Here is a 20441-nt window from a genome sequence, read left to right on the forward strand (position 1 = left end):
CAGGGCAGAGCCGTGCAGATCTAGTACCCTTGTGACAAAGTCCAAGACCAGAAGATTGAAATAAACTTTATGCTGTGAATTTACTCATCTGAATCTACAGCATCCAAATAACTAAACAGAGCAAAATAGGAGCATTGAGCTGGGGAATTGGAGGGAGAGGGAAACACCACTATGGTTTTTATATTCAGAAGTAAAGAGCAGAGGACTTTGATGGATGACCTGAAATGAGTCAGAACTTAGGCCAGGTCTACACTATAAACGTCCATTGGTAGAACCATATCGTTCAGGGCTGTGAAAAATCCACACCCCTCAGTGAACGCAGTCATACCGACTGAACTCCTGGGGTAGACAGCGGTACGTTGACGGGAGAGCTTCTCCCCTGGACATAGCTACCGCCTCTCAGAGGTGGATTAACTACACTGATGGGAGAAGCTCTCCTGTTGGCATAGGAGAGTCTTCACTTAAGCATTTCAGCGGCGGAGCAGCACCGGTGCATTTGTTCTGCTGCAGTATTTTAAGTGTAGACCTGCCCTAAGACAGACGGGCTCTGCTGTGACCCTGAGAGTGGCTCCTGGTTGGCCAGTTTTTGTGTGCCTGGAGGATCACAGAGTTACAGAGACAGGCATGTAAGAGGGTCGGGAAACTCCTGTCACCAGTATAATGCTAAGCAAGTCAGTCTTGTCCTCTCTCATCATTTTATTGTGAGTCTCGCAGCACTTGGTGTTTTTCTTAAAGTCCCAGCAGCTGGAGTAGGTAGATTGCAAGGCACCCTCAGATTATACTACAGATACATTTCCAGCCTTCACATTTGTGTAGCAAAGATTGAAAATTGGAAACAAGAACACCCCAAAAGCTGGGAAACCAGAAGGCAAAGAAAATGACACAATATTTAAAAAGATGTTTCAGCCAATCTCATGATTCTGGGGAGCCTGACACACTTTTTGAATGCTTCAGGCTGGCAAGACTGTGATTAGAATGGCAAAGTGTGATAGCTGTAATTTATATATTACCTATGTCTTTGCTCTACTTTAGATATCTCATATTGAGTGATCCCTACTCCTCTGTCACAGGGATTAACAATATGTCGGCCAGTGAACACATAACGGTATGCTTACCAGTGAACTCAAATTCTACACGCCGGCTCCCAAAGAAGGGGATGATCTTCCCAGGGAAAGAGGATGGGAATTGGTCCTGCTTCGAGCAGGGGGTTGGACTAGATGACCTTCAGGGGTCCCTTCCAACCCTGATATTCTATGATTCTATGATTCTATGTGAAAGTAAAGATCGTCTCTCTGCCAGAAGATGTAACGTCATAAAATGTAACTTCCTCCCCTTCATAATCCAGATAAACCCCAGTGTTACTGGGGCTATGAGGTAGGGCCAGAGCAGTCTCAGGGGAGGTGAGGGCCGAGTACTCATTCTCTGTACTCTGCAAAGCCCAGATCCCCTCCTCTGGTGTACGGCTTTTCGCTCCCTCATGTATCACAGACTCTTTGGCAATGCCCAAAACCCAATTACGTTTGTTCCCCACCTCCACTTGCCAGTAACACCTCCCTGAGGTGAAGCCCTTATAGCCCAGCACACAGGCAGCAGGGTAAAACCTGTTCTGTGTCACTAAATATCCCGTTTCTTGGTATTTCTGTATCACACTCTCATCTGTGGACACGACGGAACAGGGAATCCCCAGGTCTGGATCCGGAGTGGCCTGCACTGCACGAGAGGAGAGAGAGGCAGGAGGAGAGTGTTAAGTACCCAAAGCACCTCCCACCCGCTGATCAGCTCCTCCCCCTCCCTCCCAGCGCTTTCCTCCTGCCACGGATCCATTGTTCAGCGGTGGGCAGGAGGTTCTGGGGGGGCGGGAAAGAGGGAGGAGTGGGGGCAGAAAGAGGCAGGGGAAGGGGGCAGAATGGAGCCGGGCAGGAAGAGATGGGGCAGAGGTGGGTGCTTGGCGGAAGGGGTGGAGTGGGGGTGGGGCCCGGGGCAGAGCAAGGGTCAAGCACCCCCTTGGGAACTGGGGAAGTCGGCACCTCTGTGCAGGCTAAACCACTCCAGTGCTGAGAGTGAGAGAGTCTGAGGCCAGAAGGGACCATCAGGTCATCTAATCGGACCCCCGTATATCACAGGCCACCAACTCCACCCAGCGCCCACCTAACGCAACAACCAACATTAGCCCAAAGCCTGACAGCCTACAGCCGACCGTGCTATGATGTGCCACAGGCAGAGAAGAGGAGGCACCGAGGGTCACCAGTGCCCGAGGCCCCCGCAATGCAAGGAAATGATTCGGTGAGATACCCCCAGATAATCCTGGCACATCACCCGCAGCCACATGCTGCGGAGGAAGGTGAAAAGCCTCCCCCCGAATGCCACTGCCAGCTTGACCTGAGGGAAAATAGCCCTCCAGTGCCTTCCCCAATTCCCCCGTGAAAGACAGACTGGGTACCCCACGAATCACTGGGAAAGAAACTCAGAATAGCTGGTCAGCCAGGGGATGTGCTCCCAGAGTCCTAGAGCCACAGCAGCACCCATGAGGACCCAGTAAGTGAGGTCAGGCTCAGCAGCATGGCTCCTTGCACCCAGCCCAGGCTAACCTGGGTGCTGAGCCCCAGGGTTCACTCTGCAGTGCAGACAGACCCTTACAGGCAGAGCTCAGCCCTGGGGGAGGCTAGGACCATTTCTCAGGCTCCCCAGTAGCCATGGGCTGGCTGGGGTGGGCCCTGAGTGTCAGTCCTGGGGAGCTGCCTGTTGGCTGAAGCTGAGCAGGAAATTCCCCATGGTTCCCGCCAGGCATCAAGGAGGTATTGTTAGGAGGGTGTGAGAAACTGGGATTTTTTGCAATTTTTTAATGAAACCTATATGTGCCTCAGTTTCCCAATATGCAGCATTGTTACCCAGTGGGTGATATGGGAGTGTTTGCTCTCAGGGCAGGCTAAGCTGCCCATGTCACTGTCTGGGGCCTGAGGTCCTCAGCAGACAATGGCAAATCCAATTGCCCGGACATGGAAACATAACGATCAGCAACCCGGAGAGCTACGGCCTTCCCCGCCTCTGTGGCTGAGCTGCATTGCCCCGGCTTGGGAACAAAGGACTAGAGGTGGGGGAGGGGTGAAGCAGAAGTTACGTGCTGGCTGCAGGAAGCAGTAGGGGGGCAGAGAAGTGGACTTCCTGGGGGTGCTTGACCCTTGCTCTGCCCCAGGCCCCACCCTCACTCCACCCCTTCCCCCAAGTCTCCACCCTACCCCACCTCTTCCTGCCCCTGCTCCTCCCCCTGCCCAAACAGTTGATCATGGTAGGTAGGAGGCACTGGGAGGGAGGGGAAGGAGCTGATTGGCAGGGCCACCAGCGGGTGGGAGGGGAGGAGGGGGAGGATCTGATCCTGCCGGTGGGTGCTGAGCACCCACTATTTTTTTTCCATGGGTGCTCCAGCCCCGGAGCACCTACAGAATCGGCACCTATGGTGGGGGGCACACCTGGGAGTCTGAGAAAGCAGATCAGATGGACAGGGAGACAGAGCTTGAACCACGGGGTTTGAACTGCAGGGCTGGGCACCGGCTCCCCAGAATGGACTATACTGTAACCTTCATTTCTCTGAGCTAACCAAGGTCTTCCTGTGCTGTGGTGCAGAGCAGGGGACTAATAACCCCAGGGGCTTGACAGTGACGGTGGTGGCTGAGTGCCATTGCAGGTGCTTGCAGAGCTGTGCTGCTCCCTGAGATCACAGAGGGCTCCCGCAGGGGTCGGTCTCAGGTGGACGCACTGAACACAGCTCATGTTGTGAGGCAGGAGAGCTGAAGGCCCAGAGGTCCAGCCTAAGGAGTCGGTGAAGCCACGTGGCTTACCCTGGAGGAAGAGGGGGCTGATGTTGGGGGTCTGGCCCATCGAAGGGGCTCCTCCCAGAGACTGTTCCAAAGCGGGGGCTGCAGCACGAATCCTGTGGATCCGTGGCAGAGGGGATCTCGGTCTCCTCCCCCGATCCCTCGCCCTTGCTGGGGGTGCTCCACATCCAGCAACAGAACAGAGCAGGGGAGGCAGCAGACAGCAGGCAGAGGATGTTAACAGGGACACCAGCTTCAGCTTTTCATGCATTTCCATGCTGCCCTATTCATCCCTCATCTCCTGGTGGAAAGTCCCCAGCCCAAGAGTACAGCACATGGGGTGAGAACCCCTCCACCCACTTGGACCAGGAGAAAGTAGCGAGCAGCCCTGCTAGAGAGACACTGGGCTCTCTGGTGCACTGGGAATTCGACTTCTCGGTGGCACTAAATGTCCACACCCGAGGGATGTGTAACAGTCATCCAATGCACTACACGCATTTCGGGGAGGGAGCATGGTGTAGAGGTTAGAAGCCAGGACTTCTGGGCTCTATTCCTCACTCTGCTACTGACATGCCGTGTGACCTCAGGCATGTCCCTTCCTCTCTCTGCAGTCCAGCTTCCCTTTTTGTCAAATGGGCATAAAAGATGCCAGGTATTCAGATGCAGTTGTGGGGGGCCAGATAGGTAACTGTGAGATCCGAAGAGAGCCCCTTGCCCAGCTTCCAGTGGTGCTCATGGGACAAGGATGGGGACACAACACGGTTGCAAGTGTGGTGTTCAGTAATCGTGCTGGGAGCATGATGTTTGAATGAAACCCTCTTTATCCAGGGTTCTGTATCACAGAGCTTCTGCTATGCTCCTCCTTCCTGTCTGGGAAGCCAAACCACTTAAAGGGACAGTTCCCAGTACCACAGGGAGCACCAACCCCCAGGGAGAGACAATACTCCTTGAATGATGGCTAAATTCATGGAAGATAGGATACTAATAGCCACTGATGGACCTGTCTTCTGACAGTGGCCAATGCTAGGTGCTTCAGAGGGAATGAACAGAACAGGCGATCATCCAATGATCCAGCCCCTGTTGCCCATTCCCAGCTTCTGGCAAACAGAGGCTAGGGACACCATCCCGGCCTATCCTGGCTAACAGCCATTCCTGGACCTATCCTCCATGAATTTATCTTGTTCTTTTTTGAACCCTGTTAGTCTTGGCCTTCACAACATCCTCTGGCAAGGAGTTCCACAGGTTGACTGTGTGTTGCGTGAAGAAATACTTCCTTTTGTTTGTTTTAAACCTATTGCCTATTAATTTCATTTGAAAAAAGAAAAGGCATACTTGTGGCACCTTAGAGACTAACAAATTTATTTGAGCATAAGCTTTCGTGATCTACAGCTCAAAGTGAGCTGTAGCTTATGCTCAAATAAATTTGTTAGTCTCTAAGGTGCCAAAAGCACTCCTTTTCTTTTTGCGGATACAGACTAACATGGCTGCTACTCTGAAATTTCATTTGGTGACCCCTAGTTTTTATGTTATGAGAAGAAGTAAACAACACTTCTTTATTTACTTTCTCCACACTCGTCATGATTTTATAGACCTCTATCATATCCCCCCTTAGTCGCCCCTTTTCCAAGCTGAAAAGTCCCAATCTCATTAATCTCTCCTCATATGGCAGCTGTTCCATACCCCTAATAGTTTTTGTTGCCCTTTTCTGAACCTTTTCCAATATATCTTTTTTGAGATGGGGCAACCACATCTGCACGCAGTATTCAAGATGTGGGCGTACCAGGGATTTATATACAGGCAATATGATATTTTCTGTCTTATTATCCATCCCTTTCCTAAAGATTCCCAACATTCTGTTTGCTTTTTTGACTGCCGCTGCAGTCCTGATTCTCTGCCTGGTTCAGTACTGGCCTTAGCATGGTCTCCCCGCAAGGGACCTTCTACCAGCTGGGGATGGATAGAGCCCAGCACATGAGTCCATGCTCCTGACACTAGGGTGAGAGGGAAGTATAGCATAGGAACTGGTGGGAGACACTTCCTTAACTCTTTATTTCCCAGTTTTCAGAGGTAGAAATATGGGTTCCTTTCACGTTCTGGGAGAGTACAAGGCACTGATGGTCAACCTGCACTCTGTGTTAATGATGTTTTCCAGTAGTGAAGCTTGTCTTTCATATAAAAAATAAAAATAGAGCAAATTTCTAGTCCTTATAATTGCCGAGAGAAGCAGAAAAATGTGACCTGAGTGTGCCCTAAAGGCTGATTATTGGACCTAAAAAATGTACCCTACTTTCCAATTGTAAATAGTATGTGCACGTTCATACATCACTGAATGGGAATGGGCGATGGGCTAGAGGATTCCCTGTTCTGTTCATTCCCTCTGGGGCACCTGGCATTGGCCACTGTTGGAAGACAGGATACTGGGCTAGATGGACCTTTGGTCTGACCCAGTCTGGCCGTTATGATATAATGGTTCCTTCTAACCTTGGAATCCAAGACTCTGTATTGGTGGAAACCTCTCCTGTTTGAATTCAGAAGTGTCTTCTAAAAAATTAATCAGGAGATTTTAATTAATAATTGTTGTAGGAAAATATCCTTATGGAAACTTACCCTCTTTCTCTGCCTTGGAGATCAAAAAGTTCAGTTGATAGGGCAGGGTCTCTAGAGGAAGAAAAGATCAGAGGAGAGGTGATTTGCCCCTTTCTTGTAGGAAAATAGCCTCATGAAAATGGGGCTGGATTCACAAAGAAACTTAGACAAGCTGACGCTTAGCATCACAACACCCAACGCTTAGGCACCTAGAAAGTCACTGTGATTCACAAAGCCAGAGTCAGGCTCCCAGGCAATCTGCACCATGAATGGGGAGAGAGATGCGCCTTGGAATGAGCTTCATAAAAGTCAGCATGCTAGGCGACTCCCTGCTTACGCCAGCCAGTGGGAAATGCCCCTGGTTCAAGTCAAGCCTTGAGGGAGCAGGGATTTGAAATGGGATCTACCGCCTCTCAAGGAGCGCCCTAATCTCTGGGCTGCACGATTGTCTGATGTGGGGTGCCCACATGCTCTCCTGTGGGAGAGGTTCCACTGGGGATAATTAATAATTCATTGGGCCAGAGGCAGAGAGAAATCGTGAGAACGTCCCAGGTGGTTAGAGCATGCTCTTGGGAGGGACGCCCAGAAGCCTGTCCCGCTGCTCAATTATTTCTACACAGTGGATCAGATTCAAAAGGGGCAACAGAGAGGCCTATATCAGACCCCTGTTGGAATCCCTTCTTCCCCTCGGGGGGACAGAGGATTGGAACTGGGGATCTCCCACATCCCAGGTCAGTACCCTAATCACAGAGCTATACATTATAAGGGAGCTCCTCTTTCCCTAGAGCCTGGTTCTTTTGGGTAAGTTCACATATAGGGCCTGAGTCAGTAAGCGTGCTCAGAGCAGGCATTTCAGATTGTGGCCCTGTAGGTGAGTTAGGAGGAGGAACCCCTTTCTTTTCCCAGTTCGTGTATCTCTCTGGGGCTTAGGTGTCTTGGTAGCTGGACTGGAACTGCAGTGCGAATGCACAGAGGCAGAAACATAGGTGACTAGGGGACTTTTACCGCAAAAATAGAGGTGATGAGTAATTTTAGGCACCTACAAGGTTTGGTTGCAGCTGAGTGGGGGTCTTTGTGAATCCCAGTGTGGTCTGATTCTGGGACTGAGGTGCCTAAAATGGCAAGTAGACCCCCCCACCCCCACCCCAAGTCCTTTTGTGAATCTAGCCCATACCCCTTCTCTCTGCATTTGAGCTCAGTTCATAGGGCCGGGTCTCAAGAGAAAGGAAGGATTGGAAGAGAGGTGATTTCATGTTGTCTTGACTCTGGTGACATTTCTACCGTTAATTAATGTAACCGTGATTGAGAGAGACAAGCTTTGGAGCTTACTCAGAGCTCTTCTTCAGGTCCGTGTAGCTCGAAAGCTTGTCTCTGTCACCAACAGGAGTTGGTCCAATAAAAGCTATGACCTCCCCCACCCTGTCTAATATCCTGGGGCTGACATGGCTGTCGCAGCACGGCATGGAACCGTGCTGTAATTCTGAGAGACAGCCCAAAGGAAAATACCACAGAACAAGAGGCAGATTGGAATGGGGAGACCTTTCCAATGAGACCAAACTAAAGTGAAATCATCGTCCAAAATATATCGTCCATCTCCTGCCTTATTCCAACGATCTCAAAGCACTCGGTGGCATTCACTAATTAGCACAACAAGGTAGGTTGGCCATTATTTCCTCCTTTTTCAAGATGGAGGAACTTGAGGTACAGAGTCTGGGATTTTCAAAAGGGCTCAGGCCACGTGGTGGCCAACTCCCATTGACCGTCAGAGAGAGATGGGGCCTAAATCCCTTAGGTCCCTCGGAAAATCCCAGCCATGGAGGTGAAATTCAACATTTTCGAAAACATCTGGCGATTGTGTGTCTCTGAAATGCTGAGTGGCCAATTTTGACACCCATGTTTGGGTCTGAGACAATCCAAGTGGAGGCCTGGCGAACTGGCATCAGCCCTGAGCCCTCCCCATCCCACCCACAGACGTCTAGCTGTGACGAGCTGAGAACTAATAGGCCAGAGTCCAACTCCTTCCACAGTCAGAGGCACATCTCGATGTGCCATCACCATATCATGAGCCCAAATAACTGTTAAGTTACCTTTGAATTTCTTCAGAGCCTCCTGTAGACAAATATTTCTTTGGAAAGAGACGCCAACTCTCTCGCTCACATCCTGTGACACAGCCATTGGTTTCTCGAACTTCACCTTCTCACACCTGGGGGGGGAAAGGGGAAACACCCTAAATCTTTTCTTTCTTGAGAATGAGCTACCAGAGGCTGCTCTCTTGTGGGCTCAATGAGAGCCTCTAACTCCCACTGGTGAGACAATTCATCTCCTCACTGGAGTTTTTAAATGCCTAGCTCCTCCAATGGGAATTAGAGAGTAAGGGGTCCACAAGCTGCCCCTCAGAGAGAAGGGCCTAATCTCACGGGAAAGGATGCTCCAGTGGTTAAGGGGTTGCTGTAGGACTCTGGAAACCTATGTTCCACTCCCTGCTCTGCCACAGCCTCCCTGCATGACCTTGGGCAAGTCACTTAAGGCTTGATTTTTAAAGGTGCCTCCTGGGATTTTCAAAAGCACCTAACCAAGTCAGGCTCCCAACTGCCACTGATCACAATGGGAGGTGCCTAACTTGCTTAGCTGCTTTGGAAAACCCCACCAAGTACCTAGCTACGTCTCAGGTGACTAAATGCCCTGCAAAATCTGACCCTGGGGGGAAATCCCCTTCTAGCATCACGACGCGTGAGGGGGAGTGGGAAGGAGTCACGTACCTGCTCCAGGTGCTTTTGATGTCCTAGAAAAGAGAAAGAGTTCAGTCCCAAGTGCCACAAGATGCGGATCGCTCCTGCTCTGCAGGGGACTTGCTTTGCCATCCCTAGTTGAGCTCGAGATGCAGTTCTCTGCAGTTAGCAACTTCAAAAGTCCATTCACAGATTTTGATGGAATGGGACCCCTAAGCACACACCATGATTGTGGGTTTTCTCCTTCTAAATTCTATTTTGCCTGTGCCAATGGCATTTGCTCAAACAGACTGATCAGACGCATGAATCCCTGACTGCCACATGCAACTGCTGTGTCCAGAGCATTTGCCTTTCTCCATGTATGCAGTTCTGCTCAGCAGTTCTGGAAGCTGGATTCATTCTCCTTTCTTAATAGGCCCTGCAAAGAACTTTGCTTTCCTAATCTCCCACTTCCTAGAAAGTGGAGTTGTGCTTTTTATTGCTTTCATATCATTAGGGCCCTTCATTTTCTGTTTTTATTTTAGTTAATTTTTCCTGGGATTTTATCAGTGTTTATTACCACAATAAAAACAGGTGCAAATCAGTGCAGAAAACTATTAAGTTTTCTGGTTAAATATCGGGGTTTGTTTTGGTGGATGGAAAGACAGGGAGAAAAAGTATTCAGTAGATGAATACTTTGAATTCTGTTCATCCCTATGGTTTGCTGCAGAACTAAAACAGAACTCAAAGCACAAGGGTCCCCCTGAGTTTAAGAAAACAATATATCTGAAATCCCCAAATAAAACGTTTCATTTGAACAAACAGGTTACTGGTGTAGAATCATAGAATATCAGGGTTGGAAGGGACCTCAGGAGGTCATCTAGTCCAAGCCCCTGCTCAAAGCAGGACCACTCCCCAGCTAAATCATCCCAGCCAGGGCTTTGTCAAGCCTGACCCTAAAAGCCTCTAAGGAAGAAGATTCCACCACCTCCCTAGGTAACCCATTCCAGTGCTTCACCACCCTCCTATTGAAAAAGTTTTTCCTACTATCCAACCTAAACTTCCCCCACTGCAACTTCAGACCATTACTCCTTGTTCTGGCATCTGGTTACCACTGAGAACAGTCTAGATCCATCCTCTTTGGAACCCCCTTTCAGGTAATTGAAAGCAGCTATCAAAAAATCCTCCCCCATTCTGCTCTTCTGCAGACTAAACAATCCCAGTTCCCTCAGCCTCTTCTCATAAGTCATGTGCTCCAGCCCCTAATCATTTTTGTAGCCCTCCGCTGGACTCTTTCCAATTTTTCCACATCCTTCTTGTAGCGGGGGGCCCAAAACTGGACATGGTACTCCAGGTGAGGTCTCACCAATGCCGAATAGATGGGAATGATCACATCCCTCGATCTGCTCGCTATGTCCCTACTTATACATCCCAAAATGCCATTGGCCTTCTTGGCAACAAGGGCAGACTGTTGACTCATATCCAGCTTCTCATCCACTGTCACCCCTAGGTCCTTTTCTGCAGAACTGCTGCCTAGCCATTCAGTCCCTAGTTTGTAGCAGTGCATGGGATTCTTCTGTCCTAAGTGCACTTGTCCTTGTTGAACCTCATCAGATTTCTTTTGGCCCAATCCTCTAATTTGTCTAGGTCCCTCTGTATCCTATCCCTACCCTCCAGCGTATCTACTCCTCCTCCCAGTTTAGTGTCATCTGCAGGTGCAATTGCTGAGGGTGCAATCCACACCATCCTCCAGATCATTTATGAAGATATTGAACAAAACCGGCCCCAGGACGGACCCTTGGGGCACTCTGCTTGACACTGGCTGCCAACTAGATATGGAGCCATCGATCACTACCTGTTGAGCCCGACAATCTAGTCAGCTTTCTATCTACCTTATAGTCCATTCATCCAGCCCATACTTCTTTAACTTGCTGGCAAGAAAGCTGTGGGAGACCGTATCAAAAGCTTTGATTAGAACAATTAGTCTATAAATATTCACATTTGATAATTGGGCCATACCATTTGCAGCGCATACACTCAACTTCATCCTTCTCTCCTGTTGTTGTTTCTTTAGCCCTTTTGAATACTTCCTTGTGTTCTGAAATGTATTCTGATGTACATTTTCATTTACTTCCCATTTTAGTGCGTCAAATCTTTAACCCATTGTCTACTAACAGTTTGAAATGTGTACTTGGTGGGCGTGTGATTTATCAGTAGGTTCAGACGCACACACACTTCAGAGCTTGCGTGCGTGCCTGTTGGTTTATTGTGTGCATCTTCTAGAACAATACGTTCTTACTTCAGCAGGCAGCTTTGCATGTACACACAGACTAATGTATTATCGGAATACAGAGATCTCATGCAATGCATTGTATTTTCTTAATAAAACAAGTTTTTTTGCGTATATTTGAATGATACAAAAGTACAATGAAAATCAGAAAAACCTGAATAATACTTTTTTGTAAAACCCAGAAATTTTTTGGTAAAAATTGGTTTAAACTGAAAATGAAGGGGCTTACACAGGATGTCTCAAAAAGGCCTGAAACATCTGCCTTTAAAATAGCAAAACTGTTTCCACATTGGAAGTATTAGAAATGTCACATTTTGTTTTCCCTCGCTTCGCTAAAGGACACACTGACAGTCTCCATTGTGGAGTAGGACCTCTCCAAGAACTTAATAAACTCCAAAGCTAATCAATCAGAATCTCTCCCTTCCCTGGGCAGGGATCTGGGTGTCTCTAACTGTCTCACCTGCAGGAATTCACTTGTTGGCTGCTGACACTTCTCTTCTATCTCACTGATCAAGTCACCGAGACGGGAAATCTTCTCAGACAGTTTGGTGACATTTTCATCCTGTATCTTCACAATTTCCTTGTCCAGCTCTTCCAGTTGGGCCAGCAGGAGTCGCTCTTGCTCGTCCAGGAACTGCCGCAGTTGCTCAAATTCAGACATGATCTTCTGCCTCTCAGCTTCTATCTTTCCCTATAATGAAGGGACACGAACAGGAAAGGACAGATCAAGGACAAGGGTTGCCAGATGTCCAGTTTTCAACTGGGAAGTCCAGTCAAAAGGGAAACCTGGCAGTGTCCAGTCAGCACTGCTGACTGGACATGAGAAGTCCGGTTACCCACAGTAACTGGCTTCCACCACCAGAGGGCGAGAAGAGCAGCAGCTGCTGCTGGAGCCTGGAGGAGCACTTAGGGATGGCTCCATGGGGAGGAGAAAAGTACCAGCATCTCCCCCATCCTGCTCCAATCACCCCTCCACCCCTGGAGCGTGGCTCTCCCTCTCCCACCCTGCCCCAGTCACCTCCACCACACCCCTAGAGCTCTGCTCAGCTGGCAGGGGGAGGGAGGTGGAGAGAGCAGCAAGCGACAGTGGGAGAGGGAAAGAGGAGTGGGGGGCGGGGCCTCGAGGGAAAGTGGCGGCAGGGCACAGGGCAGGTTCCGGTGCTCAGCATCCGGTTTTCACAAATGAGAAAGTTGGACATCCCAGACTCTCCCCATGTCCCTGATAGGAACAGTTCTTAGAGCCCTCTTTTCATATCAACCTACTACAAACACATGGTTGAGATTTCAGGAGAATATGCCTGACAGTCTCTCAGCTGGCCTGAATGAACAACATGTTCCGAAGTGCCTTCGGGACTTACGCCTCCAGTTCCCATTTTCAAAAGGTCACTTTGGATGCTAAGGAGCCTAAGTTTCTTTGAAAGTGACTTTTGAAAATGGGACAGCTCTCCCTGCATTTTAAGCTCCTAAATACCTTTGAGAATCTGGCCCTTAACCACCTGCAAAATTGTTAACCCTAGGCTCCAAAATCACTTAGGCACTTCTGAAAATGTCACCCAATCTCTCTAAAATGATGAGTTTTCAGGTCTGAGTGGCTTAATATATTCTGTTGATCATCTAGAATCTTCCAATAGCAGAAAGGTTGGAAGGGGGGAGGTCTGACTCAGAATCAGAAATACGTTGGCAGAGAGTTGTGGAGAAGACTGAAGAAGGAAAGGGTTCTGCTGGTTATCCACATAAAACACCAGTTACAAAACACACCATGCAAAATGCTTCTTCTCCAGCTTTTGCATGTTTCATCTGGCATTCTGTTAATTACACTGTCCCAGAGGAAACCAGTTGTGCCTGGTGGAGATTCAGGAGGAAGATTTCTGAGATACAAAACAGCCACTGGGTGCCTAAGTCCTACTGACAGTCCATGTGAATTAGGCACCTAATCACCATACGTGCCTTTGAAAATCTCCCCTGAAATCAGTGTTTGTAGCTGGATGTGTGGGGAATAAGATCAGTGTTTTGAGTTGAAACTGGAAGCCAGTGGAGGAATGAGCCCAGAGGGATGATAAACAAAGATAAACATGATCACACCCTGCAAGGGTGTCTCAACAAGAGACAAAGTGCTTGAGGTTATCAAGATGATGTTTAAAAAAAAAAAACCGTGAACGGTACAGAGTAGAACAGTGGTTCTCAAACTTTTTTACTGGCGACCCCTTTCACATAGCAAGCCTCTGAGTGCGACCCCCCTAATAAATTAAAAACACTTTTGAATATTTTTAACATCATTATAAATGCTGGAGGAAAAGCGGGGTTTGGGGTGGAGGTTGACAGCTCACGACCCCCATGTAATAACCTTGCGACCTCCTGAGGGGACCCGACCCCCAGTTTGAGAACCCCCGGAGTAGACGTTTCTGGATACCAGGAAATAATGTACGGATTATCAAGAGGAGCAAAGTTCGGTTTCAGATCGAGTGGCGTAAGGAATACATACTCTGCAATATCCCCGATTGGGGGTAAGAGGTTAAGGGGTCAAAGTACAGACATTGAGACATGAGGGTACGTTGTTCATATAATAGCTATGTTCAGGTGTGGAATATAATGAGTGGATACAATCATGAGGATGGACTGACCCTCATTTTGTGAGATTTAACATTCAGTGAGTTTATGGTTCCAGTTCATATGGTCCAACGGACAAAGTCTCTCGGTCCCCATTACATCACAGCTAACCCTGATCTGAACTTGACCTTGCTCCCAGTTAGCACATTTTATCTCAGTTTAACTGGACAAGGTGAACCCTACACACCACACTAGGGTCAAATTAAACTAGGTTCAAAATGTTTGCCTGTGAGGGCCTTGCACCAGAATAAAGACATTACATTAAAAAGTGATTTAAGGTACATCTGTACTACACAAATGTTGTGGTGGTGTGTAGAGGACGTACACTATATGCACCCGCTAACATGGGCATAAATAGCAGTGTAGATGGCGAGGCATGGCTTAAGCAAGTAGAGTCGCGATATGCCTGAACCGTCTGGGTATAAACCCTACACACAGGGCTCTATACGCCCCCAAGCAGGGCCTCCCCCATCTACACTGAGTGTCCCGCTGCTTCCCCAGTGCCAGAGCCTTTCCCCACCACAGGAAAAGGCTCCAGGGAGTGGAGGAAGGCTCCGGCTGCTCTGCTGCCTCCCCCTGAGTCTTTTATTCACACATGTAGCTACACATGACGGTGTGGACACAGCCTGTTTCTCACTGTGCTGTGTAGCTACACATACCCTACAGGGTGCCCCCAGCGGTGTGCCGTGTAGATGTAGCCATAGCTAAATCAAAGCAGTGCTGCGTGTAGACAAGGGCTGACACTCTCCCCACAGAGAGAAATATCACCCCTGATTGATGTAACTTCTGGACCATAACAATGGGGACCTACCAGATATTCCTGGCTTTGCGTCTCTGCATCCTGTTTCCACTCCAGAAGTTCTCCTCTCTCTTGCTTCAGTGTGTTCAACTGGGTTTGAATTTGTTCCTGAGGCAAGTAAAACAATGTTGGGGGTGGGGGGGAAGGTCAACCTGCTAAGGAGTCTGTCCTCTGTGCAATTTATATACATTGCAGTGCTGATTTCATTATCTGAAGCTGGGATTTTCAAAGAAGTCTCATGAAGTTGGGTTCTCACCTACCATTGATTTTCCATCTCCCTCTCAAGTTGCTCTAGGACGGTGCTCATGGCAATGTCACAACTGACTCTTGAGAGGTGGGAGACTCAAATCTCTTCTCCTCACCAGGCAGAGGGAGAACTTGAACTGGAGTCTCCCACATACAAGGTGAGTGCCCTACCCCCAGGCTAACGGTTATGAAGAAAGTCTTCAACCTAGGGGTGACAGTGGACGAGAAGCTGGATATGAGTCAGCAGTGTGCCCTTGTTGCCAAGAAGGCCAATGGCATTTTGGGATGTATAAGTAGGGGCATAGTGAGCAGATCGAGGGACGTGATCGTTCCCCTCTATTCAACATTGGTGAGGCCTCATCTGGAGTACTGTGTCCAGTTTTGGGCCCCACACTACAAGAAGGATGTGGATAAATTGGAGAGAGTCCAGCGAAGGGCAACAAAAATGATTAGGGGTCTGGAACACATGACTTATGAGGAGAGGCTGAGGGAACTGGGATTGTTTAGTCTGCAGAAGAGAAGAATGAGGGGGGGATTTGATAGCTGCTTTCAACTACCTGAGAGGTGGTTCCAGAGAGGATGGTTCTAGACTATTCTCAGTGGTAGAAGAGGACAGGACAAGGAGTAATGGTCTCAAGTTGCAGTGGGGGAGGTTTAGGTTGGATATTAGGAAAAACTTTTTCACTAGGAGGGTGGTGAAACACTGGAATGCGTTACCTAGGGAGGTGGTAGAATCTCCTTCCTTAGAGGTTTTTAAGGTCAGGCTTGACAAAGCCCTGGCTGGGATGATTTAATTGGCGATTGGTCCTGCTTTGAGCAGGGGGTTGGACTAGATGACCTCCTGAGGTCGCTTCCAACCCTGATATTCTATGATTCTTCCCCGGCCACGTTGTGCGGAGCAACACAGGTGCAGAACTCCATCTTGCATGAAACAGCTTAGGTAGCTAAGCAACTCGACTCCAGGAGAGGGGTTCCCAGGTCTGGATCAGAGACAGGCCCATTCCTACACCAAACTCTGAGGGAGTTGGGGCTTAGGACACACCCCTCTCATCAGTATCTCCGGAGGGCTAGTCTCCCCAGCTAGCATGCTGGCTTTTGTGGATGCCTCTCTCCCCCCAAATGCCTAATTCAGGATTTGTTGTTCCAAACTGTACCAGATGACTGGAGGATAGCTGATGGAAAGCCAGCTTTTTTAAAAAGGCTGCAGAGGAAATCCTGGCAATTACAGGCCGGCAACCGTAAGGGCTTGTCTGATTGTCAGATGCTGGGACTGGGCAACAGGGAATTAATCCTTTGATAACTGCCGGGTTCTGTTCATTCCCTCTGGGGCACCTGGCATTGGCCACTGTTGGAAGACACGATACTGGGCTACATGGACCATTGGTCTGACCCAGTGCAGCCGTTCTTATGTCCTTAGTGATTTTCTAGGTGTCTAAAAGTTAGGCATTGCAGTGCTGAGCATCACAACACCCAAGTGCATTTGGGGATTCGGGCCTAAATCTCCTTTGCAAATGGGACTTCGGCTCTAAAGTCAGTTGGTGCTCTTGAAAATGTGCTCGAAGGATCTTCTTCTATAATTCCCCGGGGGTGAGGTGTTGCAGAGCCACAGAGAGGATTTAAAAGCACAGCTCCCGTTCATTTCATGGCAGCTGGGCATCTCAGGCCCCATTCTCAGCCCTGCTTACTTTCCTTCTATGCTGTATATGTCATGCTGCCAGGAAAGAGAGAGGCCTTTGGGGGCACCAGACCTAATATAGAGACCTAGGGACTCTGTCTAGAACAGCCCTTTGCCTCCAGCAAATCCTCCAAGTGCTGCAGGGCAAAGGGTTGAAGTCGTATCCATTTTGCAGCAGTGTAGGGTAGGGTGCCTTGCTCCCAGGCAATGACAGAGAAAACTATATGAAGAAAGCTGGACATCAGAGACTTAAAGCTGAGCAACTTAAAGGGAAGGGAGTTTTGGTAAGAATGTTTAACACACTTTAAAAAAAAAATAGTACATTAAACTCCGGTGCCTAATGAACTCTTGGGAGAAAGAGACTCCTGGTTAAAAATCCAACACACTCACAAGGTGCATAAATATTGTGCTCGATTGTTCGGCATGGGGGAAAGGGCTTGTTCAACATGGTCCTGGGAATCAGCCATTTTCTTCCTTTAATCTTATTGTGGCACTACTACAGCCCACTTCGTCCTTACAGCTAGAGTGGCGTACAGCACAGCGGATTCTGCCCCGAGGGGATTGCTCTGTCCAACAGGCTTTTTAAGGTTCCAGTCCACTTGGGCTTCATGGGCCCTAGAATGTTGCAAAACTTCAAAGGTTGTATGGGCAGGACGTGAGCCACTGGTTCAGGGAGGCTAACCCCCAGTCCGGCCCCTTCTGCCAGAGGCCCCCCCGGACCAGCCATGGGGGAAGAGCTGCAGATCCCCGGCAGGAAGCAAGAGGGAGTCTGGGGGTGGAGGGGGCCACGCAGGGCTGTGCCTCCCCTGGCCCGTCATACCCGTCGCCCATGATTTCTGCTTCAGGAGCAGCAAAGTGACCATCCTTCAGCAAACCCGGGAAAATGGGAATTCATCATCCTGGTTTTTCCTTGAGGAAAAAGTTACGCAGATTAACCTTTGTTTCTTAAACAGAAATCTTTCAGGGCACCTTATGCGTCAGAAAGTAGCAGAGAACAAACTCCTTGAGAACACTGCTGACCATGTGTTATTTTCCTGTGGCTCGCCTGAAAGCAGCGGTCATCAGCTGTGAAATGCTCAAGCTGGGGCGCTACGCCTCCAGTCTGCAGCTGTGCTGAGATGTTGGTAATGTGATGGTAGAGAACTGCATGACAGGAGTGATGAGAGGCGGTGTGGTCGAGTGGCTAGGGTACTAGGATGGGCATGGGGAGGCCAGGGTTTAATTCCTGGCTCTCCTACTGAGCTGCTTTGTGAGCTTGGTTAAGTCACTGCCGCTTCTGTGCCTCTGTTTCACTCCCACTCCTTTGACTTGTCTCCGAGCATGCCCACCAGATCAGGCCCCGTAGAGGAGAGAAGCAGAATGCCTGGTTTTCCCCAGCTCATGGATTGCTCTGGGTGTGGCCAGGAGACAGGCAGCCAGATGCCATGGGGGGCAGCTGTGCACATGCCCAGAGACAGAAACACAGGCACTGAAAGAAGTTGTACCCTGAATACACAGGCACTGAGTGAGTCTGGGCTCCTCCATAATGACAGGTTTCAGAGTAGCAGCCGTGTTAGTCTGTATTCGCAAAAAGAAAAGGAGTACTTGTGGCACCTTAGAGACTAACCAATTTATTTGAGCATAAGCTTTCGTGAGCTACAGCTCACTTCATCGGATGCATAAAAGTGGATTATCATACACATTGTAAGGAGAGTGATCACTTTAGATAAGCTATTACCAGCAGGAGAGTGGGGTCGGGGGAGAAAACCTTTTGAAGTGATAAACACCCATTTTTTCATGCTCTGTGTGTATAAAAACATCCTCACTGCATTTTCCACTTTTATGCATCCGATGAAGTGAGCTGTAGCTCACGAAAGCTTATGCTCAGATAAATTGGTTAGTCTCTAAGGTGCCACAAGTACTCCTTTTCTTTTTGGGCTCCTACAGGAATTCTGGGGATTGCAGTGGAGCCTAAAACTTTTGGCATTTAGGTGCCTAAACTCCAGATTTATCCACTTAAATCTGGGGTATAGACACCTTAAGTACCTTTCAGAATCCCCAGCCTTTGTCTACCTTGACTGTTTACATCAGTGGTCCCCAAACTGGAGCATAGAGGAACATTTGAGGGAGCATGGCAGGGCCAAGACCAGCCCCCACAAGGGGCAGGAAGGGAGTGCCCCTCAGATCTGCTATGGCCCCCTTGGCCCTGGCTCCTACCCCAGCTCCACTCCCAGCCCCAGTCTTGACCCTGGCTCTGCTGCCAAACCCAGTTTGAGCCCCCGACTCCCAGCTCAGCCCCACTTCCAACACCAAGACACCCCCACAGCTGTGGCCCCAGCCTCTGACTGTGGCCCCACTCACAGCTCCTAACCGCAGCTGCGGGTGGGGGGCCAAGCCAGGGTAAGGGAGAGCCTGAGGGGAAAAATTTGGGGACCACTGGTTTAGACTCTCTGTGTGTTTGTACAGAGCCTCGCACAACAAGGGCCCTGATCTCGGTGCCTTTAGGAGCTATTGTAATAAAAATTGCAAACATGCCCAAACCGAAGTAATTACCCTGCACAGCAGATTCCTACCTTGTAGGCCTGGGCAGCCTCCTCTGTGGGGACCACGCTGTGAGTACTGTGAGCCCGGGACTCTCTGCAGATCACACAGATGAGCATTTGGTCCTGGTTACAGAAGAGTTTGAAAGGCTCCTGGTGCACCTTGCACCAACTTCTCCTGCTGCTGTTTGGAAACTCAGCTGCTTGGCAATTTCTACAAAGTTCCCCAGTTGTCTGTTCGGCCTGAGGGTCCTCTGGGGAAAGGTCTCTCTGCACTGAGGACAGGAGACAGCTGTATCCGATCCCTCCCAGCACTGGGCGATGCAGGCTTGGCAGAAACTGTGCCCGCAATCTAAAAACACGGGATCCTTATAAAAACTCAGACAGATGGAGCAAGTTGCTTCATCTCAGAAGCTTTTCAGAGGATTCACTGCAGCCATGGCTCCCTGCAGACAGTGTCACAGGGATCTAAGATGTGGCTTAACCCCAACAGGGCATTTTTCACATGGCTTCTTTGGGGGCTTTTTTGGCTGCTTCTTTTTTTTTCCCCAAATGTCCTGCCGGAGAACATGATTGGCTCCCTGTTGCCCAATCCCTCTCCCAACACCCAAAGCAAGGAGAGGGGAAGAAACCAGGACTCTGAGACTGACAGTGCCCAGGGCCAATGGGGGAGAGGCCAGTGAGACAGGTCAGCCCGATAGGGCATTACAGATGAAGGAGGGAACCTGGAATCCAGCTCAGTCAGCTGTGGGTTGGGTTCGTCTTCCCTAAGTGAGGTACTCGCGGTGAGAGTGTTGCATGCATGTGTGTGTGTGTGTGTCCGTGCCCTGCAGTGCCTACTCTCTCCCCACTGCCTGCCTCCTGCCTGGACTGCTCAGGGGGTTGGGTGAGCTGATAACAGTGGGCTGTGGTCAGTGATCTTTCTGTTGGTGCATTTCTGGTGGTGGTGTTGCACCTGCATGGGGGAGGGGGGACGCAGGCAGTGGGTGACAGGGTGTTGCAAAGCTGCAGCATAGCTTGGGCCAAGTTGGGGCCGGGGAGGACTGGGGAGTGGCCAGGCTGGGTTTGGGGGTTGTGGGGGGAGGGAGTGGCGTGCACAGCACCACCGCTGTTGGCTAGTGATGCTTGGGGCATTTCTGGTGGGGTGGTGCGCTGTTGAGGGGGGTTTTTTGGGGGTCCGGTGGTATTACGGCTGTACT

The 20441-nt window shown here is 49.5% G+C and overlaps 1 pseudogene; it reads right to left on the reverse strand.

Annotated features, from left to right (window-relative positions):
- Positions 1 to 80: 80 nt before the first annotated feature.
- Positions 81 to 19682, reverse strand: LOC144276706 (zinc finger protein RFP-like; annotated as a pseudogene).
- Positions 19683 to 20441: the final 759 nt, after the last annotated feature.

The sequence above is a fragment of the Eretmochelys imbricata genome, chromosome 17 (genome assembly GCF_965152235.1).
Source record: "Eretmochelys imbricata isolate rEreImb1 chromosome 17, rEreImb1.hap1, whole genome shotgun sequence".
NCBI classification, from domain to species: Eukaryota; Metazoa; Chordata; order Testudines; family Cheloniidae; genus Eretmochelys; species Eretmochelys imbricata.